General features: G+C 44.4%; 1 protein-coding gene and 1 pseudogene across 1 annotated transcript in view; both read left to right on the top strand.

Annotated features, from left to right (window-relative positions):
- Ripor2 (RHO family interacting cell polarization regulator 2) overlaps positions 1-21,926 on the top strand; it is a 223,839-nt gene that overhangs the window by 12,378 nt on the left and 189,535 nt on the right. The window lies entirely within an intron of this gene.
- LOC110308566 (presenilin-associated rhomboid-like protein, mitochondrial pseudogene) lies at positions 8,831-9,906 on the top strand (annotated as a pseudogene).

Below are 21,926 nucleotides of genomic sequence, written 5' to 3'. Positions count from 1 at the left end.
TTCTCTGGGCTTCTGATGCCTTGTCAGTGCAGCCAAGCACATGGAGTAAGTCCTTGCATGAAGATAAAGCACGAGGAAATAGTTTGTCAGAGCCATTCAAATTCTTTTTAAACTTTCTACTTCAAAAGTAAAATATGGGCTGGCAGGAGGCTCAGTGGTTAGAGATGCTTGCTGGCAAGCTTGACAACCTGAATTTGAACCCTGGGACCTGAGGGACTAGGTCTTAGTTAGGGTTATTATTGCTGAGATGCAACACCATGACCAAGGCAACTTACAGAAGAAAGTATTTCAATGGGGCTTACTTAACAGTTTCAGAAAGTTAGTCTATGGTCATCGTGTGGCAGCAAGCAGGCAGGCAGGCATGGTATGGAAGCAATAGCTAAGAGCTTACATCCTCATCAGCAAGCAGGAGGCAAAGAGAGTGAGACTGGACCTGTCTTGGGTTTCCTAAACCTCAAAGCCCACCCCCAGTGACATAACTCCTCCAACGGGCCACACCCTACGCCAGCAAGGCCATGTCTCCTAACAGTGTTCAAACATTCCCACTAATTGGGAACCGAGCATTCGGCCATGAGACTATGGGACCATTCTCATTCAAACCACCACAAACTAGGCATTTGATGCCTGATAGACAGACAGATAGGGAGAGGAGCCATGACTAAGACAGATAAGTAATAAGGATAAGTCAACTTCCAAGATGGTGGCTTCTTCCTTGCCCTTCTGACCAGAGACCAAAGCCTGGCAGCTTAAAACCAAAGACTAGCAGGCTTTTTTTCTCCAGCCAGTGAGGTCAGCATGCTGAAGGACTGGTCAGACAAGTTCAAAGCCAGATGTTTACACCAAAGTTGTGGACCTCTCAGCTACCCTGTCATTTACCCTGACCATCCCTAGATTAGGAGAGGAGGGCCCATCAAAGATGCTTAAACCCCAGCCCCAGATGAGAGACTGCATCTGAGCCCCGTCCCCTCTGCTTTGCAGAGAGGTTTTTCCCTCTGTGTCTGCTGTACCTGTGAGTTTCCTCCCCCCAATAAACGTCTTTCTTTAACCGCTGACTCTGTCTGCTACTCTCTGCTGTGTTTGCAATGTCTCTACCTCTACCTACTGTGCTCAGACTTTTCCTGCCTTTTAATTCTTTATCTTGCAGAGAAAGTCAACCAGTTCAAGACTGGTTGTCCCCTGAGGGAGAATCAACTCTTACAGATTGTCCTCTAACCTTCATCCATGCAGTGACACATACACACACACACACACACACACACACACACACACACACACACACTCATGCACACACTCACGTACGCACACACAAGCTGAAAGAAAAAGAGGAAGTGTCTAATGAAACTGCCCTCCTTAACTATGGTCTCCTGGAGATTCAAACCTTAGTTGGCTCCTGCCCCCTCTAGCCTTCAGCTGCTATTCTCTGGGTCTCAGCCTCTAGACTAGCTCCTAGCCTCCAGTCTCCACCTCTAACCTTTAGCCCAGCCTCTAGGTTCCAGCCACTGGCCTCTGGCCCCTAACCTCTAATCCCTAGAATTCACCCTCTAGTCTAGAGCTTCCTGCTTCCAGTCCTGACCTTTAACCTCTATCTCCCAGCTTCCTGCCCACCAGCCTCAGCCTGCAATCTCCAGCTCCCAGCCTCCAGCCTCTTGGCTCTCGCCATCTTCATTTCAGAGGCAATCTTGTTCCATATCCTTAAGACTTTCCTCTCTCTCTATTTTTTTCTATTTGAAATTGTCCAGGGCCTTTTAAGATGAGGGCCACTGTTTTACAGGGAATGGTCACCAATTCGAAAATCACTGTGTGACAATTCATATTATAGAATTCATACAAATGAGGTTTTGAGAAGTATGCATATGTTTGGGTTTTTTTAACTTTAAAAAATGTAGCCGGGTAGTGATGGTGCACGCCTTTAATCCCAGCACTCGGGAGGCAGAGGCAGGCAGATTTCTGAGTTCAAGGCCAGCCTGGTCTACAAAGTGAGTTCCAGAACAGCCAGGGCTACACAGAGAAACCCTGTCTCGAAAAAAAAAATGTAGAGCAAAAAGAGAAGACAAATGTACAGCAACCACCATAGAATAATGAGTTTTTGAGAGGTTCTGGCAATTCTCATTTTGAAGGAAAGCCAAGGATTTATAGTGACTGCCTCGATGGCTGCCATGCTGAACTTCTAAAATCCTTCAGAACACTCATGTCTGCAATCTGCCTTCTGTCCTTTCTTTCTTCTTCTTCTTTTTCTTCTTTTCATTCCATTTTGGTTTGTTTTTATGAGACAAGGCCTAACTCTGCAGCGTTGGCTGGACTGGTCCTTACTATGCAGCCTGGGTTGACCTAAATCTTAAGATAGTCCCCTTGCGTGAGTCTCTTGGACTCAGTATTACACATGAACCTTTCACACCTAGCCCTGCGGTTGGTTTTCATTTGCTTAGCACAGATATACTCTAGATCACCCATGTACATTATCATAAGCCTTACCAAGGGAAACCCAACCCTGTCTTCTCTGCATATTGTAGCTATGCAAATATCTAACAGAAGGACCCCCATCACCATGTCAATAAATGGAAGTAAAATAATGCCCCCCTTTTCTGCACACAGTAGCCTGAAATTAAAGCTTTTATGGAGTTCTGAGTGGTTTTGTTCAGTCTGTAACTTGTAAGTAACAATCATTTATAGAACTATCTTGCTGAGTAAAAGGCTTTCAAAAGTGGCTCCCTTGGGGCTGGAGAGATGGCTCGGCTGTTAAGAGCTCTGCTGGCTGCTCCTCCAGGACCAAGGTTTGACTCCCAACACCTATATGGCAGCTCAAACCATCTGTAATTCCAGTCCCTGAAGAGACAATGCTCTCTTCCACAGGCGCTATAAACGTGTGGTACACAGACCTGCATGCAGGCAAAAATGGTTCATGTGTGGGCTGGGGATGTAACCAGTTCCTTTGGTAGAGTAGTTGTTAGCCTACTTATATATAAGGTCCTGGGTTCGATCTCAGCACTGTATAAACTGGGCATGTTGGTTGGTATATGTCTATGATATAGCACACCAGGAAATTAAGGAAAAATCAGGCTTTAGATGTTATCCTCAGCTACATAGAGAATTCAAGGCCAGCCCTGGTTACATGAAACAAACAAACAAACTTGTTATTTAGAAAAACCGAGCATCCCTGTGGCTTTTAATCCCACACAAGATAAGATGTCTACACTTAACAATTTGTTTTCTGAACGCTGGCATTGAGGGCAAATGTAGCATCCTTTGGAAACCCAGAAGCCCATGGATTGAACCAACACCTCAAAACCCACCCCTGCTTCAGTCCCCTACAAAGAAACACAACTTCCCACGTGCCGGAACTCACTAAAGGACCACAGGAACTGGGGATGACTGACGTCAAAAACCAACGTTTCCAAAGCCGGGAGGAGTTCCACAGATCACCCCCTCCCAGGCTGTCCTTCAGATGGTTTAATTTGCATAGTCTTAAGCCCAGGGTCCAGCCTTGGCTTTAATTTATTTTTAGAAGAGTGAAACAGCTTTCCAGCTCAGACATTCAGGTTAAGACATACGGACCTTTGGCTTTGACCTGCCTGGGGAGCTTGTGGGGGCTGGGGAGGGGCGGTGAACTTCCTCCTCTGTTCTCCTCCTTTTGTGATTTTCTTGTTCTGAGACAGCAATGCAAGGAAGACCTTCAAGTCCTGATCTTTGGCCTCCAACTCTCAAGTTTGGGATGACAGGCATGTACCACCAGACCAGGCTCATCTTGACAGTGGTCCCACTGTCAGTATCCTTAGTGCCCCACCCTCCACCCACCACCCCCACACCCCCTCCCCTGTTTTCCAGAGCATTCTTATTCAGTAGAGAATTTCTATAGAAACTTCAAGTACTATTTCCAGGTAGGAGAAAATGTAAATGCCAAGGGCATTTCTTTCCATTTCTTTGTCTAGAACAATTCTAAAGCTAAATAAATAGAAGCTTTTGAATCACTTTCTCATGACTGTACCTTAATCAGATCTCTTAATCAGAACTCCCACCAGCCCCAGGAACACCAGGATCTGTGAATGGGGATGGCCAGGAGGCATGGAGCATGCCCTGTGCTACTCACCACCACCCCCAACACACACACACCACACTCATACACAACACACACACATACACAAACAACACACACCCCCCACACTCATACACAACACACACACAACACACACACTCATACACAACACACACATACAAACAACACACACACACCACACTCATACACAACACACACACACACAACACACACTCATACACAACACACACACACAAACAACACACACACACACGACACTCATACACAACACACACACAAACAACACACACGACACTCATACACAACACACAAACAACACACACACCACACTCATATACAACACACACAAACACAAACAACACACCCATACCACAAACACACACACACCATACATACAAACACACACAACACACATACCATACATCACACACACATACACACCACACACACACACACAACACACACACACACACACACACACACACACACACACCCCTCCATCCCTCTTCCTGATCAAGATCTAATCTCAATGGAGATCTTACTACTAATTAAAAATTATTAGGGATACAAGTTTAAAAAAGAAGTTAAACGGCACGTGAAGAATTAATTAGCATAAGCTGACTATGGCAACTTTTGCAGAGCAGTGGCCAGTTTTATTTAAGAGACAGTGTGGACGTGCAGCCCAATGATGTTGAGGGAAATCTCGCAACGAATATCAAGTACAAACTCTAATTTTACTTTCATGGTAACTATTATGAATCCTCACTGGGTTCACTTCAGCTAAAACTTGTAAAAGCTCTCTCTAGATTTAGGATTTTCCAAGGCTGTATTTCACTTTATTTTTTAAATATAAAAATATTGATGTGAGGAGCCAAGACCTCTGTGATGGTCAAGTACAAGATTCTGTAAGCGTTTTGGGTAGTGGCCACAAGGTGGCACCACAGTGGTATTTCACAAACCTAACAAGGGGCATAGCAGTTAAGGGAAATTGATGTCATCCCCAAATACATGAATGCGATACAATGGCTTCCCTGAGTGCAATGGGAACTTTAGTCACAGACTTCTGCTTTCCAGTGACTCTCATACGTCCATGTCGAAGCAGAAATGCGAGTTCGAAAGATTCTATGACTTCCAAACCTCACAGAGAAGAGCTCTGGAGTTTTCAGAACTTTTAGACTTTCTTATTTATTATTTACTTATTCACTGTACATCCTGATTGCAGTCCCTTCTCCTCCAAGTCCCACCTTTACAGGTCCCTCCTTCCATTATCCTCCCCCCACCCCTTCTCAGAGAAGGAGAGCCTAGCTTCTGAGCAGTTTCATCCAGCAGCAGATGGACACACAGATGCAGAAGCCCACAGCCAAACATCAGGCGGAACTTGTGGAAGATTAGGGGATAGGACTGAGGAATCCAGAGGGGCTGAGGACACTGCAAGAAGATCTACAAAGTCAGTTAATCTGGGCCCATGGGGCTCACAGAGACTGGACCATCAACCATGCAGGGACTGGACCTAGGCCCCCCTACTCTTTTGGAGCAGATGTGCAGCTTGGTCTTCATGTGGGTCTCCTAACAGTTGCACAGGGGGCTGTCTCTGACTCTGTTGCCTGTCATTGGCTCCCCGTCCCCTAACTGGACTTCCTGGTTGGGCTTCAGTGACAGAAGATGTGCTTAGTCCTGCTGAGACTGGGTGCCCCAGGGCAGAGTGGTAACTTTCAGATTTTCTATTAGTGCTTGCCTGCCCATCAGTGGCTGGGTGAAACCCACTGAGCTCATACAGTGGTGTCCATTTCAGCAGATTCCAGCTCTCAGGAGTTAGCTATGTGGTAACTCTTCACACTAGATAGAGTAACACCGGAGAACAAATAATGTCTGACAGGGAAGTCATGCCCAGGTGACATGGTGTGGAGGGAATTTTGTGAAGGAAGGGCATCTGAAGACATCTTGAGAAAGGACTTGATAGATAGCTACCAGCGGAGAAAGCGATGGAGCATCTCAAATGCTCGCACTTGAACTGGCCGCAAGGTTAGGGAGCAGAGGCAGCCGCTGTTAATAGACTGTGCACACAGACGCCTTCCATTTGGTCTCCAGTACAGAATAAAACTGGGCGTGGTGTCATAACCTGAAGTTCCAGCAATTGCAGAGGTGGATCAGATATTCAAGGTCCCCGCTTAGCTGCATAGCAAGATTAAGAATAGCCTGAACTACATTAAGACCCTGTCTCAAAAACAGAACAATAATATAAACAGGGTAGATGTAATACAGAGGAGAACGGGAACCGAGACAAGCATCAGAGCTTTTTTTCTGCCTAGAAAGGGTCTGTGTCTTTTCCTCTAACACCACTCCAGGCCCTATGCTCTGCCCCAACACTTGACAGCTGGCTGGATTTCCTTTCCATTCGTCTTCTAAAGCAGGCTCCTTTAGTTCTTTCCTTGCACCATATGTATTTACCAAATCCAACTGTAACACCAGGCATACACAATGAGAGTATCTTTCTCCCTAGGTTTTAAAACTTTTTCTAGACATCCAAAATTAAAACTGGAATTAAAAATTTTGGCTAATCACAAGACTGAAAAAATAGAACTGAGGGACTGGGATCTTTAACTTCAGAGAATCTAGACTCAAATATTTATGGTCTAGAGAGGGAAAAAAAATGGGATGAATCCACTATTACCAACAGACATGGGACTTTGATTTTCGGGTTGCTTGCAACGCTGGCTCCATCTCTAGGTACAGAATGTTCCCAGCTTCAAGAAGACCTTATCATTTAAGACCCAGGTGCTTTCTCTACCTTCCTTCCTCTCAGGTGTTTAGTGCCAATTAAGTCTTGCTGTGGAGCACTCACCGCCACCGCTAATGTCACAAAAATGGAACTGGAGGCTAATTTTGCTTCTCATGAATAGGTCCCTGTGGTTTCATTTCAAGCCTAATGGAAGGGACACGCTCCACCCCTTCCCCTCTGCTGTAACCTGCTGAGGCTCACCTTCAGGAATTTAGCTTCCGTTCCGCGTGCGCTATTCTCCTGTGTGGGTTTATTGTTGGCTGTTGTTTTCACATATGAGTTCCATTCTATTGTGGATACTCCATTCCTCAGGAACTACCAGAGTGAGTGATGACTTAACTGCTCAGTTTGGGACCTTTATGTTCCAAGGAAGGCCTCCTAGTCCTGCTCAACTTCACTTCCTGCTATGGTGGGCTTCCTTCCGGCTCGTCCATGTTCCCCTTCAGTGTAGGAGAGCAATACCCCAAACCTCTGTGGAAAAGTACGGAAAACATTTTGGGAAGGAGTAGTCATTATTTTGCAATCAGACATTGCTGTTTGGCATCAATTTCACAGGGCTTGAAGGAAAACTGAGAATTTGGTGACAGTGAGCGAGCTAGACAGGGTAGCGTGCCCTGTGACACCACACCAGGGTCCTCAAGCACCGTCCCTTCTGAGCGCGTGGATAAGCCAGCTTTGCCTTCCACAGCCCATCCCGTTGGGAAGGTAGTATCATTTCAGAAGCGGGTGCGTGTGTATGTCTGTTGCCATGACAACCCAGCAGCTTTTGGTTCAGGCTTCTCAGCCAAAGCATAAATGTACTCTTGAAGTGATGCTTGTCAGAATTTGCCAGACTATTTTCCAGCACCCCTGGATTCACACAAAAGGCTTAGAAGGTTTCCAACTCCATTTAGGGGAGAGACAGGATGAAATTAGTGGTTGGCTCATAAGAGTGGCGAGGGCTGAGAAGTTCTACTCCCCTGCGGAAGGCAGCATGTTCCAGCCTGCCATTTCAATACTTTGGGCAGTTCTGCATAATTAAAGAAAAAGACCAAAATCAAATACCACAAAAAAAAAAACTAAAAAAAAAGCTAATTACCGGAACTGAGGCTTTCTGTTGACTTCTTGTGACTCATAACTATCTCTGCATTTAATAAGGGGTCATTGTTCCTGCCCGGACTTTATTCTTATTTGGGCTTGTCAAATATGTGTACGTACTACACCAAAGAAAGCAACTAAAAAGTCAATAGCAGGAGCCAAGAGCATAATCTCGCAGCCAACTCCATGGACTTGTCAGGTCCTGCTTTTGTCTTCATGCCCACTAACCTGGCTGAAAGGATTAAAGCCTGGTCATTTTGCAAGGAAATTATACAGGACATTCAGCGACTCTGGAACAGACTAGCTAGACCTGGTGGCTGCTTGGTTCTTCCATTTCTCCTCCTTCTTTCCCACCTTCTGCTGCTCCCTGCATCCCTTCCAAATGGATGCAGCAAAATACCTGTTCCCACCAGGCACTTATGAGCGGCCATCAATAGGATTCCATTACGAAGAGGGACACAAGGGGATGTGATCATGTCCCCAGGTTCACACCATGCCTGTCTCCAGGAGCGTGGGTCTCCAGCTGACTGCCATTACAGATAACTTATGTGTGTTATCTCGTTATTCTGTTAAAGTCATTCTGAAGTCAAACAAATCCCTGATCCTTTTGATTTAATTTCTCTTAGTCATCATATATCTCCAAGAACTGAATTCTGTGAGTCACATAGTCTCTCGAGTCCTGAGAAGGAATCTGGGCTGTGTTGAGATTTAGCCACAAACACTAGCTATTCCTTAATGGAATACTTCACTTAATGTAGGTCTTCACTCCGTCCTTGGTAAAAGGAGCCACTTTTGGATATAAATTCTGAGTTCTGCTCCCAGTGAGAAATTTTGTTTCCTTCAGGGAATTCTGGAAACCTTGGCTCCAACTTTGCTCATGCATTTTAACAAATTGTGTCTTTAAAAAAAAAATACTACATGGTGGGGCAGAGGTTGGGAAGATGGCGTTGCAAGGTTGGGTACAGCGAGGCTGGCGCTGCGGTCCAGCGTGGGCGCCTCCCTTGGGTGGCGGCTACCGGGAGCTCTCTGCGACCCAGGCCCCGCGGCTGCTTGGACGCAGGTTTAACTTGTTTGCTCAGCAAAAATGTGGATTTAGAAAAGCACCCAGGAAGGTTGAACCTCGAAGATCAGACACAGGGTCGAGTGGAGAAGCATATAAGAGAAGTGCCTTGATCCCGCCTCTGGAAGAAACAGTCTTTTACCCTTCCCCCTATCCTATAAGAACTCTCGTGAAGTCCTTTTTCTTCACCATTGGGTTCACAGGCTGTGCATTTGGGTCAGCTGCTATTTGGCAATATGAATCACTGAAATCCAGGGTTCAGAGTTATTTTGATGGCATAAAAGCTGACTGGTTGGATAGCATATGGCCACAAAAGGAGGGAAACCTCAGAAAGGAGATTAACAAGTGGTGGAATAGCCTAAGTGATGGCCAGCGTACTGGGACAGGCATCATAGCTGCAAATGTCCTTGTCTTCTGCTTGTGGAGAGTGCCGTCCCTGCATCGAACCATGATCAGATACTTTACATCCAACCCAGCATCCATCGAGAGCAATCATGACTGTGCTTGCAGCTGTCTATACCAAGATCCCAGAGGGGAGGCTCGCTATCATCTTCCTCCCCATCTTCACCTTCACAGCGGGCAATGCCTTAAAAGCCATCATTGCCATGGATACAGCTGGGATGATCCTGGGATGGAAATTTTTTGATCATGCAGCTCATCTTGGGGGAGCTCTCTTTGGAATATGGTATATCACGTATGGACATGAAATCATTTGGAAGAACAGGGAGCCTCTAGTGAAAATCTGGCAGGAAATAAGGACTAATGGCCCCAAGAAAGGAGGTGGCTCTAAGTGAAGCGGAGCTGGCCAGTATGATGGTGCGTCTGATCCTTGCTCTTTGGAAAGTCTCAGCATCGGTCACCCCAGTGATTTAAATGTCCTCAGTACATGTCTCCTTAGCAAATTATGGCAAAGTTGTGAAATAAATGTTTATATCTCTAAAAAAAAAAAAAAAATACTAGCGTCTCAGCAATAGAGAGCATCACTCCAGAGCAATGAAACAAGTGAGTTGCCATGGAAGTCGTTCTTGGTTCATGTCCTTAGGCACACCCCTTAATCCATCCCACCCACTGGTTCATACCCTAAGCACACCCCCTTGGTCCACCCCCTCCTCTGGTTCATATCGTAGGATCCTGGACTTGACTCATCCCATCCCCTCATCTGGATCCCCAGCCCACAAGGTTGTTTATTTGTTTGCTTATTTCCAACAAAGAAATAGTACGTTTTTGGTTTGAATTACTAACATCCTTAAATTCAGAATGTCTGTGTGTTGCAGAAGACAAGACAACGCAGGGTAGGAGCTTAAACTAGACGGATTCCAAGTATCGTCTCAACATTAACTGGGATTTTTATGTGAATTGTGCCAAAGATCCAGGGCAGAAAGCCCCTATGGCATCACTCACACACTGCAGTCTGCGGTGTGAACTCGGCCCACAGAGGTTTTGTTTAGTCCACATATATAAAATCATATTTCATATGTATATATAATTTTAACAGACAGCAAATGTCCAGTTTCCATGTCTAACATTGGGAAAGCTGGCTAAGAATTGTCATGCTTGTAATCCTAGCAATTAGAGAATCACAGTGAGATTAAGGCCAGCCCAAGCTAGAATGAATTATAGGCTAGCCTGAGCTATAGTATGAGACGAGATGGGGGGGGAGGGGAGGGAAGAGGAGAGGAGAGGAGAAGAGAAGAGAAGAGAAGAGAAGAGAAGAGAAGAGAAGAGAAGAGAAGAGAAGAGAAGAGAAGAGAAGAGAAGCCAATGGGAACAGCTGGCCTTAGGTGGTCACAGTCCCCTAATGCTGGAGGTACAGCCCTTGTGGCAGGGCAGTTGCTACCCATCCAGTCTATAGTCTACTGCTACCTCATGCATCCCCCACTCACCCTATGCACAGTGGAGTAACAGACATGTGACCTACTGGCTTCCCAAGACCACCCATTGTCTTCAGACCACCAAGGAAGAGCCTCTGAGAAAGAAATCACTAACTTACAATCAAACGTTCTGGCTTCCTTCCGGGTGTCTGTACTTATTTAGCAATTCTTAAAAAAAAAAAAAATAGAAAACAAGAAAGTAATGTGAGCGTTGCTGACAGCTCTGCAGTAAGTGGGATGTAATGTTTTTTTTTTCTGTTCTAATGAACACTTTACCCATGCCAGAGAACATACCCCAGCTGCTCACCTCTGGGGAGGAAAAGAAAAGAAAATAAATAAATAAAAAATTCTCAGTGATTGACGACAGACTGCTACTTAATTGGATCGCCCTTGGATAAGTGAGCAGCTAGCAGTCTTGAAACTTCCTCTCTGTGGATATAAGATATGGAATCTTTTAAAGAAAAAATATGGTTTTATTAAAATATAATTCAGGGACTTAGCAGTTGAGAGCACTTCCTGTTCTGCCAAAGACCCAGCAACCACCTTGGGTGGTTCATAACTGTCCCACCACCCCCATCTCCCCACAACCCCAAACTAAAGTACTAGTGAATCTAATGACCTCTTCTGGCCTCCAAAGGCACCTGCACTCAAGTGCACATGCAGACACAGACAGACAGATCGACAGGCAAACAGACAAGCACACACATAAATAAATAAAAGTTAAAAGATGAATTCAAGCACTATATAGTTTCCCTTTTAAAACTTAGTGGTTTATGCATGGCTTATATTAATATGGCTGCTAGAATTACTGAGCTGATGGTTTTTCATCACGTCCAAACTAAAAGAAGCCACACCTCTGTTTGTAGCTCCTCCCCATTCCTCCTTCCCTTCACCTCAACTGTAAACCACCATTAATCTGCTTTCTGTTTCTATAGGCTTGCATATTTTGTTCATCTCATATAAATGAAGTCATACATTTCAATAAGTGACCTTTTTGTCTGGTTTGCATAATAGTTCACTTTGCATAATATTTCAAAGGCTCCCGGTCATAACACACGGTTGATGGCTTTAGCTTTCTCCTCACTAACTAGTGCCCTATTGTATCCAAGAGATACTATGCGGTTGTTTCCATTTGAGGGAGGGCTTTTAGGAGAAATGCCCTATGACCTCAGCTTTCCCTCTTTTGTGTGAGCATGTGATTTTGTTTCTCTTGGGTACCTTTAGGGAGGGAATTGTCTGGTCCTACTGTGATGCATCTGGCAATTTTGCTCTTGAAGAAAGGTAAACTTGTTTCCCTTAGTGGCTACGTCATTTCACTTCCACTCTAGCAATACAGGCTCTTCCAATCTCCCACACCTGCTGCCGCTCGTTACTATTTCAGTCTAGCCTGGCACTGGGTGTTGACCAGCACTTTCCTGCAGACTTTGACATCAATTCAGCATCCATTCTTGCTCTTCAAGATGTCTATTCAAATTCACATTCAAGTTAAAATCGGATCACATCTTACTGATAATTACAGAGTTCTCTTTCAGATACGCAATTTGCCAATAGTATCTTTCTGCGAGCTGCCCTCTTGTTTAATAGTGTCCCTTGAACTGCACGTTTTTCACTTTGTTGACGTGTATTTGTTTTCTCTTGTTTTTCCTTTGACATGTGTTTTGGTGTCATCTTCAAGAAACACTTTGTGATCCACTCTCTCTCACAAAGACCTATCTCTCTTTCCCCTATGGCTTTGTAGCCTCAGCTTTGAGAGTCAGGTTTTCAGTTCATTTTGAGTTCATCGTTATACAGTGTGTGCAACTTTTTAAAAGGCTTGTTTTAGATCATATATGCTTTATATTGTAAGATTCCAAAGACATAAAAGTGTAATGCTCATAGAGATCTAGTCTCAGGAAACAAGGGGCTGTGCTGGATGCAGTTAAAACAGCCAGAGTACACAGTTCCTTCCCCCACAGCAGGACGCAGACCTGACGACATTCTGATGACCTGCTTTGCAGCACAGCAAATGTAGTTCTACAATGGTGATGGATGTGGTCCTAGCCACCCCTGTTTTGGGGGCCAAGTTTCCAGCATATCAGATTTGAGGACATGTTCAAACAGTAGAAGAGACCACATGTGTTCAAATATATGTATGTATATGAATACCCAATTCTTAATTTACAATTTTTTCCAGACAGGGTTTCTCTGTGTATCCCTGGCTGTGCTGAAACTTGCTTTGTAGACCAGGCTGGTCTCAAACTCAGAGATCCACCTGCCTCTTTTTCCCTAGTGTAATAATTAAAGGCATCACCATGACCAGCCTGAAATTCTTCCTTTTTAAGTCATTGTTTAAAGAGACAAATAAAAACAATAAAGCAAATTTCAGAAAACAAGGAGTGGAACTAATGGAAGTGGCTTCCAGGAACACCTGGAAAGCAAGAAGCTGACTGTAGAGAGAGCTAACCCAAGTTCCAGCCCAGCAGAGACAGCCCTCCTTTCTCTGTGTTCCTGTGCATCGTGTGCACACACCCATTCTAACGCATCTGCACCTGTGTAGACGGCCATCGTTTTGTGTGCATCAGTGTCTGCCCTCGGACCCATGTGCTCCTCAGTGGCAGGAATCCTCTTACATCCACCTCAGCCCACCCCATGTTTCTCGTAGCACTAGATAGAGACTTGGCAAGCGTTCCAAAAATGCTGGTCCAATTAATGTATAGAGAGCAAAAATGGGAGGAAATCTTCTGTTTTTACTTTCTTTCTTTCTCATTTTTGCATGATTCATACGATCTCCTCCCTCCACAGTCTAGGACATAGCATTAAATTTAAGAAGTCCAAATAAACCCTGAAACTCACATGGCCCAGACCCAGTAACAAGGTCTACCAAAAATCAATCCTCCTCAAAACCTAAAAGCTGCAGTAACAAAAATAACTTAGTCCCAACCTCCACTCGCCTCGGTTGAAAATACTGAGATTGAACTCAGAATCCCACCACCATATCTGCAAAACTTGCCTGCCTTGCTTCTTGCTCAGTTTTGACTTGAAATGTTTTGGATTTTTGATTGTTCTGTTTTAATTTGAGATAGGGTCTCTGTCTCTGTCTCTGTCTCTATCTCTGTCTCTCTCTCTCTCTCTCTCTCTCTCTCTCTCTCTCTCTCTCTCTCTCTGTGTCTCCTTCTCTCTGTGTCTCCCTCTCTCTGTCTCTGTCTGTCTATGTTTTTGTCTCTCTCTGTCTCTTTGTCTGTCTGTCTGTCTCTCTCTCTCTCACTCGCTCTCGCTCTCTCTTTCCCCACAAACTCTGGATTCTCCTGTCTCAGCCTCTTGAGTACTGGGGTAACTTACCTATCCCCTCAACCTCTCCCTTGACCTCTCTTCTCACCCCACCCCCTCTCCTGGCCTTACCTCACCACTCAGGCTTCCATGGGGAGGGGCAAGCCCCGCCTGTACATCTCCTGCCTGGTGACAGCTGGGCCCCGCCCACTCCCAGGAGCCTCTGTCTTTCTTTGCTTTGCTCCCAGGAAATAGTCTCTGGGAATTTCTGGGATTCCCTACTGTGTTAGCATTTCTTGCTATCTCACATGCTAGCCAGGCTCCTTGGGAGACCTTGATGGCTTTATCACTGTATAAAGCATGGCTTCTGTGGAAATGCCCACCATGCATTCCAAACAGTTGATTTACAAATGAACTTTGGAAGTTCAACTTACTCAGATGCTGCCGTGAACTTCCGAGCTCATTCTTTGGAACAAAGTTGAGACAAAGGGAATTGATAGTGTCCTACCAATTCACTGGGATTTTTATGAATCTGATAGCTAAGCCTGGGACTGGCTCGAATGGTGGGTCTACAGTTAAGAGCACTGGCTGCTTTTCCAAAGGACAGGGGTTCGATTCCCACACCCACATGGCAGCTCACAACTGTCTATAACTCCAGTCCCAGGCTTTCCGACACTCTTTTTTCTCATTTCCACACTCACTGTACACACGTGGTGCACTGACATACATGCAGGCAAACACCTGTACACATAACAAATAAAAAAAAAGAAAATGAAATTAAATTTAAATAAAACTGAAACAGACAAAATTGAGAGCCACTGTCCTAGGGCACTGGATGAGATGGGCATACAGAAAGTAGTTTGACAGCTGTAAATCACAGTGCAAATTAAAGAGGAAATTGCCTGTTAAGCTGAACCTCATAAAGTACTTTCTGTATGTGATGAACTATCCCAGAGGAGGTAATCCTAGATGAGACTATTTGTTTCTTTCCATCTTGCTGTGAAAAAATACACAATGAAAGGAAGGGAAGATTTATTTTAGCTCACAGCAGCAGTCCATGATGGTGGGAAGGCATGGTGACTGGCCCCTCTCTGTCAGTGGGATTTGCAGCATTGTGGTTGGAGCCTTTATCTAGCAGCGAGACCTTACAGCATGGTGGCTGGAGCCCCTGTCTGTAAATTGGAGGGCTGCCTTCTGAAGGGGAGGGGTTGCGTGTTGAGACATGGCTGCTGGGGCCATTGTCTGGCAGTGGGAAGTTGTAGAACGATTTTTTTTTTTTTTACATACTGCTGAATAAGAAAGCAGAAAGAACAAAAAGCGGGATTGGATTATAGCCCTCAAAAGCCTAGTGATCATTGTCTAACGACAACATCCTTCACCCAAATGGTCCCATAACCTTCCCCCAAATGGTGCCACCTGCTGGGGATCAAGCATTCCAATATGTAAACTGTGGGGGCATTTCACATTTAGTCCCCAAAACAGAAATTAAATCTGATCTTTGCCATCAGAATTTCCCAGACCAGCAGCTCACCATAAATAATGCCTGTGCTCTGCTATCTTTTAAGGGTGTATCATGAAGGTGTGCCAGGAGTCAGGTCATTGTGCCCCAAGGCTGCCTCTGTCATATGCTGGTATAAACCTGTATGAAGTAGGTGTCAGCTGCTTGTAGGTGTCTAGACTCAGCATTCCAAGGGTCCTCAGGCCAGATGCCACATCACTCCTCTATTGTATCCCAGCACGCAACACAGTGTCCAGCTCTGAACATGAACACACCGACAGGTCTCAAAGGAGAAAGTGAGGGAGACAAGATTTGCCCTGAAACTGGTTAGGCCTCAGAGGAACTGACACTCCCACTGGGGGCAACAGGAGGACTTCCGCAAAGACCAAGGTATGCTAAGGGAGGGGCACAGGGCAAAGGACCTGGCAGAAAAGACAGCAAAGGAACCAGGGTGGATGGCAAGTAGCAAGTGTCCAGGTGGCCAGGGTACAGGGGGCCTGGTGTGAGACACGGGGCCTGAAACTGTGACGGACCCTTTGCACCACACTGAATATCCAGACCCTCGTTCTTTAGATACCAAGGAATTTTGAGCAACACATGGGTGTTGAGGAAGAACCTTCAGTAGCCTCTGCATTGATGTTGGACTAAAGTGGCGCTATGACGACAGGGACACCCAGTATCACATTCAGTGGTGGGACCAGCAAGAGGAATGGCATGTATTCAAATGCACCTTCAATTTCTCTCTCCTGTCCGCACTCTTTTTACACTTTATCGGGAAGAAGGGCTCTTTTTCTTGTCCCTAAAGTATAGGGCCTTATAGCTTTCCCAACAGCCTTGAGGCAAATCTACTTTTTATTATAAAAACCTGCCGCGTTGAGAAATTAGAGCCATCAATGCTGTGTAATAGGCCACAGTTCATTTCACTACGGATTGCAACCCCACAGGTGCTAATGGAGCTCAGAATGGGGTTGTGCAAAGTGAAAGACTTCTGAAGGCACAAGGAACCAAAGTTAACAGCAAGTCAAAAATGAGGTGAGTGCGAGGGGTTTCTGCGTTCACCACCTTGCCTCACACGGCTTCACTGCAGCCCTGGGTCTCCACAGGGGTGGGCATACCATACAGCACCAATGCTGCTGCTAAAATATCTGGGCATTGAGACCTACTGTGTGCTATGAGTGCAGTGCTTTACTGCAACATGAGGGTCTCTGCTCTTAAAGAAACAGAGCACTTTCCTTACAGAAAATGAAGGTGTTTAATATTTCCCCGCTGACATTCCCCAACACGGACCACACTAGTGTATTTTTAGATTGTACTGTGCTAGAATGTTTAATTTGAAAGTTTGCTGCTTTAATTACTGACTTGAGTTTCATAAGTAAATAAACCAACAAACAAATAAGTACTGAGCTGAGTGGCAGCGGCCACACCTTTGGTCCCTGAGTTCTTCAGGAGGCAGAGGCAGGTGAAGTCTAAGTGTGAGGCCATCCTACTCTACAGAGTGAGTTTCAGGACATCCAGGACTACACAGAGAAACTCTGTCTTGAAAAACACAAATAAAAACAAAAGCAAACAAATTCTGTTCGAAGACTTTTGACTAAGGTAGTACAGAATTCCAATAATTTCTGAAATGGCCACAAATATACCTCTTCTGTATATAAACCTATATAAATTGGTGCTTTATCTATAAATCTCTATATAGGCTTGCTATATAAATTGGCACTCTTACATTGATGATGATAAAACCAAAATATCAATCTACTCTGAAAACTATTCAACGTCCTCTGTATGTGTAGGCTCAGGTATGTACCAAGATTTCATTTTTTCTATGAAAGTAAACAAGTACACCCTGGTCCTTAGTGTGCAACATTTCTTTTGTCTTTAATAAATAGTGAGAAACAATGGATTATTTTGAAGTAAGTTTTTTTATGTTTTATTACCAGTTAATGTTTGGTGTTTACACTTGCTTTCTATACCTATGTCCCCAAGATCAGGTAAAAACATCTTGGGAGGGAAAGGTGAGTGGAGACGTTTTAGAAGTTCTAGAATAAGCATGCCTCTGAGAGGGAAGAAGTGGAGCAGGGTCTTTCCACAGCTGGTTACGCTGCTGTAGTTGCTGTGCTTGGAGGATCTTTTTGAAGACAAGGGCTCATGTATTCCATCCAGGCCAGCCTCAAACTCACGATGTAGCTGAGGGTGACTCTGAACATCTACACAGTGAGTTTCAGAACAGCCAGAGCTACATAGGAAGACTCTATCTTGAAAAATAAATAAATAAATAAATAATAAATAATAGTATTTCTAGTTAGCTTACAAAATAATAGGCTCCACCATGAGGATTTTCATATGTATCTATCATTGTATAGTTTCCCTACTTCCCTTCTATTGGTCCATGCCTTGTTCAAAATAGTTCCCCTGCTGGTTTTATAGTACATATGCACTCATGCATACGGATAGATAGGAGATAGATAGATAGATAGATAGATAGATAGATAGAGTATATAAAATCAAGATCCTGCATATGAGATAAAACATGAAATTTTACCTCCCTTCCACTATTATCTTCTCTTGTTCCTCCCCTCCCTTTAGATCCCTTGCTCTCTTCACGTGTTCCCACTTCTACATGCATGGCATATGCATGTGTGTTTCTTATATTGGGGAAAACAAACAGGATGTTGATTTTTTTTTTTTGAGTCTGGTTTATTTTACTCAACAAAAACCCCCTGTAGTTCTATCTACTTTACTGGAAACAATGTAATTTCATCCTTCATTCTGGCTAAATAAAATTTCACTGATCCATGTACCACATTTTCCTTACCCACCCAGATCTTGATGAGTATCTCAGCTGGTTCTGCTTCCTGGCTAGTGGAATGATGGGTCACTAACTGTGGGTGTGCAAGGTTTCTGTGCGATGATGACATGGGGTATTTTGTGTGTATGCCCAGGAGTGATATAGCTGGGTCATATGTTAGTTCTATTTCTAGTATTCAGAGGCACCTCCATACTGATTTTCATAGGATGGCACCAGGTTCATATTCCCACCTCGGTGTGTGTATAAGGATCCTTTTCCCCCTCTGTCGTCACCAGCATTTGTTGTTATTTATTTTCTCTATAGCAGTCATTCTAACCTGGAAGGAATACAGGGCAGCTAGAAGAATGTGTCTAGAGTCTGAATGTAAAGCCTGGGTGTGGGTATGGATTTTAGTCCGTAGAAGATGCCATTGAAGTTATGCGTTACCTAAGACTACAAAGAAGAGAGGTGGTCTGGCCAAGAAGAAAGAGGCCATGAGGGAATAGAATTCAAAGGTGTGAAGGAAAGAATAAGACAAAAACGCAGAGGACTTGTAGAGAATCGAGAGGTCGATGAAGTTACCGTGCATCTGCTTCTTGTGTGCAGGGGAGAAGTCACAGTCACAATGCATACAGTGCCATGGTTTGAATGCAAATCATCTCTACAGGCTCCTGTGTTTGAACACTTGATCCCCAGGGGTGGCAGGTCTAGGTGGGGCCTAGCTGGGGAGAATAGGTCACTGGAAGTGGTTCTTTGAGATTCGTATCATAGCCCACATTCTGTCATCTTTCTGCTTTCCTACCACAGACATGACATGAAGCACCGCACACTGCTGCCTCCATGCCTCCCACACTCTATGACAGACTGTAGCCCCTAGCTCGCGTATACACTCAAATCTACTCTTCCCCTTTAAGTTGCTTCTTATCAAATATTGGATCGCAACAGAGACAGTACCTAAGATATCCAAAAAGGATTGTCAGACTTAAAGTGCCTGTTGTGGGTGAAACCAGTCTGAGGGTGCTGGGCCTCAGTCCTTCAACCTCCTCTGGGGAGTGGGCAAAAGACCTGCTACCGCAGGAACAGGAAAAACTAGGCCATATCTCATTTGAATTGGTAACAAAGGTTTATCAGTTTTAAGAGGGGTGGGCTGGAGAGGTGGCTCACAGGGTGGCTCGCAACCATCTGTAACCCCAGTTCCAGGGGATCCAACAGACCCACACATAGTGTGCATACATGCATGCAGGCAAAACATTCATCCGCAAAATGTAAAAATAAACAGATCTTTAAAACTATTTTAGAGTAGAGAATGTTTGGAATTTTCATGGTTAGTTGGTAACATTTGAAAGGCAGGTTGAAACCTTAGGGTCAAGGGGAAATACTATTTACTTTTGCAAAGAAAAATTAATAATTGTGTTAAGATCTTTTTTTTTTAAAGCAGTCAACATGAGGAGGCTAGGTCACATTACGACACGGTTGCTACCTCAGTACAGTCATTGACAGGGCTGTCTTGTCAATAAATGCTTAGTGGATGAATGAATGAATGAATGAATGACAAGGATAAATACAGAACGCTGAGAAGAAAATTCTTCACACACAAACACACACACACACACACACGCACACACACACACACACCCCACAGACCACACACTTGAGACAGAAGTTCATGTAGCCCAGGCCTTGAATTTGCTGTGTATCTGAGAATGGCCTTGAGCTTCTGAGCATCCTGCCCCCATATCTCAAGTGCTAAGACTGCAAATGCCAGGCTCAGAAGTTAATTCTCCTAAAACCACAGGTACATGGAGAGAGACAAAGCACTGGAGGTGTGTGTTAACGATGCTGTCTCCGTGCCCTGACCATGGCTTGTCCTAACCACGTGCCTTATACTGCCTGTTATTCTTTCATTTTTTTCTACAAGTTTTTTTTAAACATTTGTTTAACAGAAACACCTTTTGTGTGAGCATCTAACATCTTGAATGACCATAAAAGAATGTATAAACTTAATGGCAATGTTTTGCTGCTCATGAAGATATAGTTTTATTTTGTTTTCCAAATATGCTATGATTTGCAACTTCTGAAAACATTTTTGACATGAAACATTAGTTGCATCTGTCATGTTAGGATGAAGAGACATGGTCAAGTAAAGGAGAGAAGATGGAAAAGACTTGTGTCGTGACATAATTTTTAATTGGTGAACGGATGTGTCCACAGTGATCTTGTTTTTAAACTCTCCTTTGATAAGACCAGTCACATCATCAGATACTAGATCAGCCCTGCAAACATCTTCTTTAGAGAGCCTTCTGATGTTGGCTCCATGGCTGTGGCGATTACTCTTGATCAGTGACTTGTCTAGACTTCAAAAGCATATCTAGGCAGTGTGTATAAAGGTATTCCTTCTGGGCAGCACCTTCCTGTGGGGTAGGATCTTGGCCTAAATCTGGAGGAAGTGAACAGAAAGCCAGCATCCATATCTCTGTCTCTGTCTCTGTCTCTGTCTCTGTCTCTGTCTCTGTCTCTGTCTCTGTCTCTGTCTCTCCCTCCTTCCACACTGTGAACTCGACATCACCAGTTATTCACGTTCCTCACGATGTAACCTCCTTACCATGATGAACTGTAGCTTGTAACTGTGAGTCATAGTGACTGCTTTGTCAGGTATTTGTCCCTGCAGTGAGGAAAGGAACTAACTCAGTGACTAAACATAATTGTTTTTCAATGACTAAGAGTCTCTCTCTCTCTCTCTCTTTCTCTCTCTCTTTCTCCCCCTCCTCCTTCCCCTTCCCTCTCCCTGCCTTTTTTTTCTCTATATAATATTTTAATACAAAACCCAAGCTTGCCTGGCCTAGACTTGTGATTCCCAGCTTTGGTTTCCTAAGTATTAGGATTTGAGGTATGCACAAAATGACCGCCTGGGCAAACGTACAGGTTTCTTAGGCTTCATTCAAATGAAACAAATAAGAAGGCAGAAAAGCCATATGCTGTTGGATGTATGCAGTGTTTCTTATGCTTATAGGTGGATGGCGAGTCTTATCTGAGTTGATTTGCTTTGAACCATGTCTCTGCTGACTAATATGGAACCTTGTCTGAGTGTAGGGACACTGCAGTGAGACTCAGTCTTGAGAGAGAATAGGCTCAGGGCCTTCTTCAAACCTCTGGACCAGCAGAGGATGAAGGCCTTGATGGAGAAGTAGACGCTCCAGGTCCCACTAGGAAACAAGATAACAGAGAAAGACTCTAGTTTCAAAGCTGTCAGGTCCAGCTTGAGTGGAAGAACTCTCTAGTGAACTTAAGTTCATGGAATGGATGGTACAGAAACAGGGGAGGGTTATCTGTATACATCCAGAGACTCAGTTTATGACTTGATTCCTAAGATTGAGGTAGTAGTCTGTTAGTCCATTTTATGTTGCTCTAACAGAATACCTGGATATGGATGCTCCACTACAGTTTACTTAGCTCACAGCTCTGGAGGTTGCAGGGCAGGACACAGGCATCCCAGTAAGGTTGTCCTCACTGTCACCATGGCAAAGGACAGCAATGGGCATCAGGCATGTGCAGCCGATGC

Source organism: Mus caroli, unplaced genomic scaffold (genome assembly GCF_978045245.1).
Source record: "Mus caroli unplaced genomic scaffold, Mus_caroli_1 scaffold_15, whole genome shotgun sequence".
NCBI lineage: Eukaryota > Metazoa > Chordata > Mammalia > Rodentia > Muridae > Mus > Mus caroli.
This window is presented reverse-complemented; position numbering and strand designations above follow the sequence as displayed.